The sequence below is a fragment of the Callospermophilus lateralis genome, chromosome 9 (genome assembly GCF_048772815.1).
Source record: "Callospermophilus lateralis isolate mCalLat2 chromosome 9, mCalLat2.hap1, whole genome shotgun sequence".
In the NCBI taxonomy this organism is placed as follows: domain Eukaryota; kingdom Metazoa; phylum Chordata; class Mammalia; order Rodentia; family Sciuridae; genus Callospermophilus; species Callospermophilus lateralis.
The window spans coordinates 85,128,094-85,136,928 of NC_135313.1; the positions used below are offsets into that span (position 1 = coordinate 85,128,094).

The 8,835-nt window shown below is 34.5% G+C and overlaps 1 pseudogene; it reads left to right on the forward strand.

Moving 5' to 3' along the window:
* Window positions 1-5,174: 5,174 nt before the first annotated feature.
* Window positions 5,175-6,160, forward strand: LOC143407105 (nucleophosmin pseudogene; annotated as a pseudogene).
* The last annotated feature ends 2,675 nt before the right edge of the window (window positions 6,161-8,835 follow it).

An 8,835-nucleotide genomic window follows, 5' to 3' on the forward strand; every position in this document is an offset into this window, starting at 1 on the left:
CTATAATGAATATAAACAATATCAGGGTTTGTTGGATTTGGTAATATAATGAGAAATCTCAATTCTGGGCTTGATTATGGGCAAAGACCTAGACACTTGCTTATAATAAATACATGGAAATACAGATAGTCCTCTGACCATACTGAGAAGCACTGCCTTCAGGGATATGGTCCTAAACTATCCTAAAGGTTATACATTGTCATTGATTTGTTTTTCTATGATTTACTTATTCATATAACTAATATATACAAAAACTATATGAAAGATCCTCAGGATACTGGTTTGACACTGTTAGAACACACTTGAAAGATATGCAAAAATTTTAGCATAATATAAATCATACTCATTAACAAAGTGTATACACAAGTTCATGCAAGAATTGAATTCTCTTCACTAAAGAATAGAAACCACTGTGAAATGTGTGCCAAATGGTAACAGCGGTTTTTTTTTTTTGTTGTTTGTTTGTTTGTTTGTTTGTTTGTGTGTGTGTGTGTTTGTGCGTGCATGTTGTTATAAAGATCACTCTAATGTGAAGCAGGGGGAGATAAAAAGTGAGATAACCCATAAGAAATTGTTGCAACAACTCAGGTAAGAGATGGTGAATTAATTTACCCAAGAGTAGTGCTGACCATGGCAGTAGGTGCTCAGGATATACCACACAGAGGGAAGCATGATTTCTCATGGTTTAATAATGAAGGGAGACCAGCAGGTGGTCACCCAATAGAGTACAACATGTTCTGTGCTAATGTCATTTTTAAGTTGCAATGATAACAAAAGGCCAGGACCCCCTTAGAAATACTGTGGTTTGCAGTGCAACTCTATCTTAGAGCAAGACTATGGATGATCATTTGACCCCCAAATCAAGGTGACTCATAAAATGAGCACAGGATCTTGAAAGTCAAAGATATGATAACATTTAACATTGCAATAGATTAAAATAAAAAAAAATAAAATTTCTTTGTTTTGTCTTCAATAGTGAAGCCTAATGGATTTAAATGTAAATTTTTAAAAAGACAAGGCATTACAGTAGTTTCTCTCAATTTTATACATCTTCTTATGTAGTCTATATATAACACAATCATTTGTTGAAAATCCTCAGGACCTTCTCTGAGACAATCTGGAGATTGATGACTCTCCTCCCCCTGACATTCCTGTTCAATTAGGTAGAGGTCAGAGAGACATCTGCTCCATATTTCAGCAGTGTGTATTAAGGACTTCAGTGGAATTGAAGTTCTCTAATTTTAGGTCTTGGCATATAGAAAGCAAATTCTCCTTTCACTTAATAAAAAAAATGTCCACAATTAGTTGACTTTCTCCACCAACTTCTCCCCTTATTATTTAATGCCTCATTTTTGTTAGTTTTAGCTTGCCTCCCACCCTTCCTGTTTACCCTCTTTATATACAACTTGACTCAGGATCAAATGCATTGGAGGGTCTCATTAAATGCTGAGCAGCCAGTTTTGACAAACTCTACTTTCACACAAGTTACACAAGAGAAATACATAATATAATTTTTATGGTTGACTGCCTTGAGAAAATTTAGCACACCAGAAGCATAATTCATTCAACAGAAAAAAAAATCTTTTTAGCTGAGTTATTACCTGAGTGCAGCTCTGCTGCTGGAAATAAAGTTTGAAAGCTTCTGCGTACATAAGGAGTACAAATGGATTTGGGTCATCAATAACGTGACTAAGTTCAGAATCAGAGTGTTCAGGGATTTCCCTCTAGCGAGTAATAATAGTATTAATTGTACTTTTGTCTCTGACTTGACAGGCTCCATGCCCTACACTTAACATATGATACTTTGTGGTAATCCTAACAGTTCTATCACATTAATATTATTATTCCCACTAATAGAAAAGGAAGCAGAGGGTCAGAAAGGTTAAATAACTGTCACAATGTCATACTGCCGATAAATGTTAAATCCAATCTGTTAAATGTCATAGTCAAGGGTTATCCTATACCTTGCCTGAAATTTTGACTTCTTGTTCTAGAAGGTTTATTCATCACAGAATGTCTGTAAACCATACATGTAATATTCTGCACATTAACAGTGCAAGGAAAAGTGAATACTAAAAGGACAGCAAGAAGTAACCTGAACCAAAGAAAAGCAATCAGAGTTTTTAGTCTCAGAAACACCATGTAGTGAATGTGTTAATAGAGCAGTACATGGTAAAGACAGAGCCAGAGCTGATTCTGCTGCTAATACTCAAGCATATGAGAACGTTTACCCCTTGCCAAACCATTTGTTTGCTGTTGTTTGCAAAATCTAATTGTATCACACCACAGAGTGTGAAATGCTAAGTAAAATGTTTCTTTGCCATATCTTTCTATATATAGACAGAGCTTTGATTTCCTAAATCCAATATTTGCATATATCCAATATAGTTACAAAGATAGAACCAGGATGCAGTGGCATTTTAAGAAAGTAATTTAGAAAGTAAATGAGAAATACAGAAACTGTAACTTGGAATATATATATAGCTCCTTTCTCTACGGATACCTGGCCTATTCCCTTCCTCCTTTGAGCATTAATTTATGGGCTTCACTTATATTAGGATATTTGTTGCAAGAAAAAAAATTCCAGTTTCTCTTCTTCATGAAACAAAAAGGAAGAAAGATGATCTGATATAATAAAAATGACACCTGGAAATGCAAGAACCTAGCCCTTGAGTTAGTACTATTTTCTCATTTCTAATCTTCACTCATGTCCACTAGTCTAAGGTTCTTTTTCTTTGTGAACTTCTCTGATACTCAGTTCATCCAAGAGACACAGGATGGCCATCAAATGATCCCCAAATTTATATGTAATGAATGTAACCACATGAAAGGATATGTGTTCTTATTGATAACTTCAATTTTCCAAAAAAAGAATAATCTTTGCTCTTGTTGCTCTTGATTTATGTTATGTGATCAAGTGCTCATAAAATACAAATATGACTTTTGGTTTCTCCAATTGGAAATCTGAAGTCAACTGAGAATCATCCCAAGCAGAGGATCCTAAAAAAGATTTACTGCATCTCCTTTTTTTTTCCTACTGCATCTTCTTGTGCTGATTTGTTCAAGTTACTCTCAATATACCTAAAATGTACTTTGTTTTTCAAAATTCAAAATTCAAAATTGAAGTATCTTAGTAATAAACCTTATCTAATTATATTTCTCTGTCCGTACAAGAAGTCTTGATACATTTGATAGAGATATTTTGACTTTCTCATTTACATGATCAATGTGGATCACAGAATGATCATTTGGTCATGGCAATTGATTCTTACTAGAAAAGATTAATTTAGCCACAATGAGTTTTGCTTGGATTAGAAAAATTGTGCTTTTGTCACTTTTCACTTAACATTGTTCTTTTTTAAAGTCTCTACAACTCTTGCATGACATACATTTAATTTTTAGTCTTTTTCTCATATTCTTTACATAACTATCTTGTATGCTATTAGCCATAGAAAGTAGTGATATTTGTTTGTCTTTATGATACTTCTTAAAAATAGTGGCAGTATCTAAGTATTTTCCCTAAATACTTGTAAACATCCAGATAAAAATTTTTAATAATTGCCATTTAATTGGCAATGGCCATGATGCAGATAATAGAAAATAAAGTAACACATCATTTAGTAAGATCATATGATCAATAACTAAAAATAATTATAAGCATCCACATTCCAAGATTGTTATGTCTAGAAATCAGGCATCTTCTTTCCTTTGGCTTACAGTCCTCCATTCAATTTAGAGAGGCTTAAAATATTCAGTAAATTATCACATCATAGCCATAGTTTTATAATACAATAGTCAATAAAATAATCTAAAAGCACACATTTCTTAACTCTTTCCATTTTAAGAAAAAACAGTTTTATGTTAGAATTTGAACCAACAAATTACATAAATAATCTACTAAAATATTTTATAAAATCTGATCTTGAATAAAAAAAAATCTTGGTACAAATATGATAAGAAATTCATTGACTAAAAAAAATAGGATGAAGACATATTACTTAAAATGACATAAAGCAGAGGCAGAGCCCACCAACGCACCCCAAACCCACAGCCCAGAGTTCCAGAGCAAAACCACCCCTCACCCTCATGGGGAGCCACCCTGTGCCGGGGTTCCTTATTCACCAAAGTGTGGCTCTACAGCCCATCATCAGGAAACAGAGGCTTGAGGCTGCCACTGCCACAAAACTGGTATAACGCTGCATCTATCAAGAGACAACAATAAGGACCTGGTAAGACATCACCAAGCTCCCTGTGACCTGGCTGCACCAGAGGTCTCTCTACTAGAGGTGCTAACAGTTATCCTGTTGCTGAAGTGGCAGGGAGTCTTGCATGGGGTTGCCTGTCTCTTATTTCTCCTACTAACAGCCAACTTCCTATGATTATCCTCTCACTAGTCATATAATCTAATACATCCATATTCTCATATTCTACCTTATAAACATCTCAGTCAACCTCACAGTAGCCCCCTTTCATCATCACAACTGTAAACCATTATGCAAACCTATTGATTATATGGTTAAAGATAACTGAACTTATCATTTCTGTTTATAGTGACAAAACTGTAAGTGTAAAAATAGAAGCTCACTAATATTTGGCTGCACATTGGGTACATTGAGTGATATAATATTGATCTCACCCTTAAAAGTGAACTATTGGTAACCTGTAGGCACACTATAAGACAATAGGGTGGAAGCTGTAATACCTCTGATCTACACTGCAAGAGAGGAAAACACATAGACATCATAAAAAAAAAGGGAGGAAAGTGCCCCCCCAAAACCAAGACACTACAACAACAGAATCCACAGATAGTGAAGTAGATGAAATGTCAGAGAAGGAGTTCCAAATAGACATAACTAAAATAATTTGGGAATTAAAAAACAACCTAAGTGAGCAGAGACAGGCAAAAATCGATCACTTCAACAAAGAGATAAGAGGACAAATTCAGGCAACCATGAATCATACCATCAAAGAGATAAGAGAGCAAAAATAGGTTGCAAGAAATTAATTCAAGAAACAGACAGAGATACTGAAAAACAAACAAACAAAAAACAGAAATCCTAGAAATGAAAGAAACAATTAAAAAACTCAATAGAGCCTGGTGTGATTCCATCCTCTGTGTCTCTTCTCTAGAGCAGCCACCCATTTTCTGTTGGCCTTCTCTCCCACCTAAGTGCATGGAAGATTTGATGGATATAGACATGAACCCCCTGAAGTCCCAGAACTACCTTTTCAATTGTGAGCTATAGGCTAACAAAGATTATCAATTTAAGGTGGATAATGATGAAAATGAGCACCAGTTATCGTTAAGAATGGTCAGTTTAGGGGCTAGTGAAAAGGATGAATTGCACATTGTTGAAGCACAGGCAATGAATTATGAAGGCAGTCCAATTAAAATAACATTGGCAACATTGAAAATGTCTGTATAGCCAACGGTTTCCCTTGGGGGCTTTGAAATCACACCACCTATGGTCTTAAGGTTGAAGTGTGGTTCAGGGCCTGTGCATATTAGTGGCCAGCATTTAGTAGCTGTGGAGGAAAATGCAGAGTCAGAAGATGAAGAGGAGGAGGAGGATGTGAAACTCTTAAGTGTATCTGGAAAGCGATCTACCCCTGGAGATGGTAGCAAGTTTCCCCAGAAAAAAGTAAATCTTGCTGCTGATGAAGATGTCGATGATGATTAAGAAGATGATGATGATGATGAAGATGATCATGATGATGATTTTGATGATGAAGAAACTGACAAAAAAGCTCCAGTGAAGAAATCTATACGAGATACTCCAGCCAAAAATGCACAAAAATCGAACCAGAATGGAAAAGACTCAAAACCATCAAAACCAAGATCAAAAGGTCAAGAATCCTTCAAAAAACAGTAAAAAACTCCTAAAACACCAAAAGGACCTAATTCTGTAGAAAACATTAAAGCAAAAATGCAAGCAAGTATAGAAAAAGGTGGTTTTCTTCCCAAAGTGGAAGCCAAGTTCATCAATTATGTGAAGAATTGCTTCTGGATAACTGACCAGGAGGCTATTCAAGATCTCTGACAGTGGAGGAAGTCTCTTTAAGAAAATAGTTTAAACAGTTTGTTAAAAATTTCCATCTTATTTCATTTCTGTAACAGTTGATATCTGGCTGTCCTTTTTATAATACAAAGTGAGAACTTTCCCTATCGTGTTTGATAAATCTTTTTCAGGTTCTATTGCCAAGAATGTGTTGTCCAAAATGCCTGTTTAGTTTTTAAAGAAGGAGCTCTACCCTTTGCTTGGTTTCTAAGTATGTAGGGATGTTATGATAGTACATAATAGTAGTGGTGGTCAGACATGGAAATGATGGGGAGACAAAAATATACATGTGAAATAAACTCAATATTTTATTAAAAAATAGATAACATCACCAACAGACTAGACAACTTGGAAGACAGAACCTCAGACAATGAAGACAACATATACAATCTTTAAAATAAAGTTGACTTCACAGTCAAGATGGTAATAAACCATGAACCGAACATCCAAGAATTGTGGGATACCATCAAAAGACCAAATTTAAGATTTATTGGGATAGAGGAAGTTTCAGAGATTAAAACCAAAGGAATGCACAATCTCTTCAATAAAATAATATCTGAAAACTTCCAGAGCATGAAAAATGAATCCAAAAATCAAATACAAGAGGCCTATAAGACACCAAATGAACAAAATACCAACAAATCTACACCAAGACACAATATAATGAAAATGCCTTGCAGACAGAATAAGGATAGAATTTTAAAGGCCATAAGAGAGAAAAATAGATTACCTATAGGGAAAGACCAGTTCAAATCTCAGCAGATTTATCAACCCAGACTCTCAAAGCTAGGAGATCCTGGAACAACATATACCAAGCTCTAAAAGATAATGGATGTTAACCAAGAATCTTATATCCAGCAAAATTAAGCTTCAAATTTGACAATGAAATGAAAACCTTCCATGATAAACAAAAGCTAAAAGAATTTACAGCAGGAAAGCCTGAACTACAGAACATTCTTGGCAAAATATTCCATGAGGAAGAAATGAAAAACAATAATGAAAATCTGCAAAGGGAAGGACTACAATAAAAGAAAAGCCAACCAAAGGAGAAACCAAGACAAGCTAAATACCAAAAAATAAACAAAGATGACTGGTAATACAAATCATATTTCAATAATAACCCTAAATGTTAATAGCTTAATCTCACCAATCAAAAGACATAGGCTGGTAGATTGTATTAAAAAAAAAAAAGACCCAACAATATGCTGCCTTCAAGAGACTCATCTCCTAGGAAATGATGTCCACAGACTGAAGGTGAAAGGTTGGGATAAAATATACCATTCAGATGGCCTATGTGAGCAAGTAGGGGTTTCCATCCTCATCAAATAAAGTAGACTTAAAGCCAAAGTTACTCAAAAGCAATAAAGATGGACATTTCATACTGCTTAATGGAACTATACATCAACAACACAAAACAGTAACAAATATATATGCCCCAAACAATGAAGCATCTACGTTCATCAATCAAACTCTTGTCAAGTTCAAGAGTCAAATAGATGACAACACAATAATTCTGGATGGCTTTAATACACTAGATATTTCACGAGAATAAAATGAGAAACAACAAAGAAAATCTGCAAAGGTAAGAACTAAACTTTCACTACTACATAGAGCTACCAAACATAAGCTAAACAAAAAAACTATAGCACTCAATAATATAATCAATAGCTTTGACTTAACTGACATGAGTATATTACCCCTCAATGAGTGAGTACACTTTCTTCTCAGCAGCACATGGATTTTCCTCTAAAATAGACCATATGTTATGTCACAAAGCAAATCTTAGTAAATACAGAAAAGTAGAGCTACGACCCTCCATTCTATCAGACCACAATGGAATGAAATTAGAAATCAATGATACAATAAAAATAAAAAGGAAATCCAACACCTGGAGACTAAATAATATACTATTGAATGAACAATGGGTTGCAAAAGATATCAAGGAAGAGATTAAAAAATGCTTAGAAGTAAATGAGAATACTGATACAACATATCAAAATCTCTGGGACACCATGAAGACAGTACTAAGAGGAAAGTTCATTGCATGGATTTCATTCCTTCAAAAAGGAAAAGAAATCAACAAATAAATGACCTAACATTATGTCTCAAAGCCCTAGAAAGAGAAGAACAGATGAACCTCCAAAGTAGTGGAAGACAGAAAATAATTAAAATTAGAGCTGAAATCAATGAAATTGAAATAAAAGAAACAATTGAAAAAATTGACAAAACAAAAAGTTGGCTCTTTGAAAAAATAAATAAAATTGATAAACCATTAGCCTTGCTAATGAAGAGAAGGAGAGAGAAAATTCTAATTACTAATATTACTAACAATTACTACTCTAAGATTTCATCTCACTCCAGTCAGAATAGCTGCTATTAAGAATACAAACAACAATAAGTGTTGGCGAGGATGTGGGGGAAAAGGCGCACTCATATATTGCTGGTGGGACTGCAAATTGGTACAGCCAATCTGGAAAGCCATATGGAGATTCCTTGGAAAATTGGTAATAGTAGCACCATTTGACTGAGCTATCCTTTTCCTCGGTTTATACCTAAAGGACTACAGGAACACAGCCACATGAATGTTTATAGCAGCACAATTCACAATAGCTAAATTATGGAATCAACCTCGAAGCCCTTCAATAGAAAAATTGATAGGGAAACTTTGGTATATACACAGTGGAACATTACTCAGCATTAAAAGAGAATAAAATCATGGAATTTGCAGGTAAATGTATGGAGATGTAGAACATAATGCTAAGTTAAGCAAGCCAAT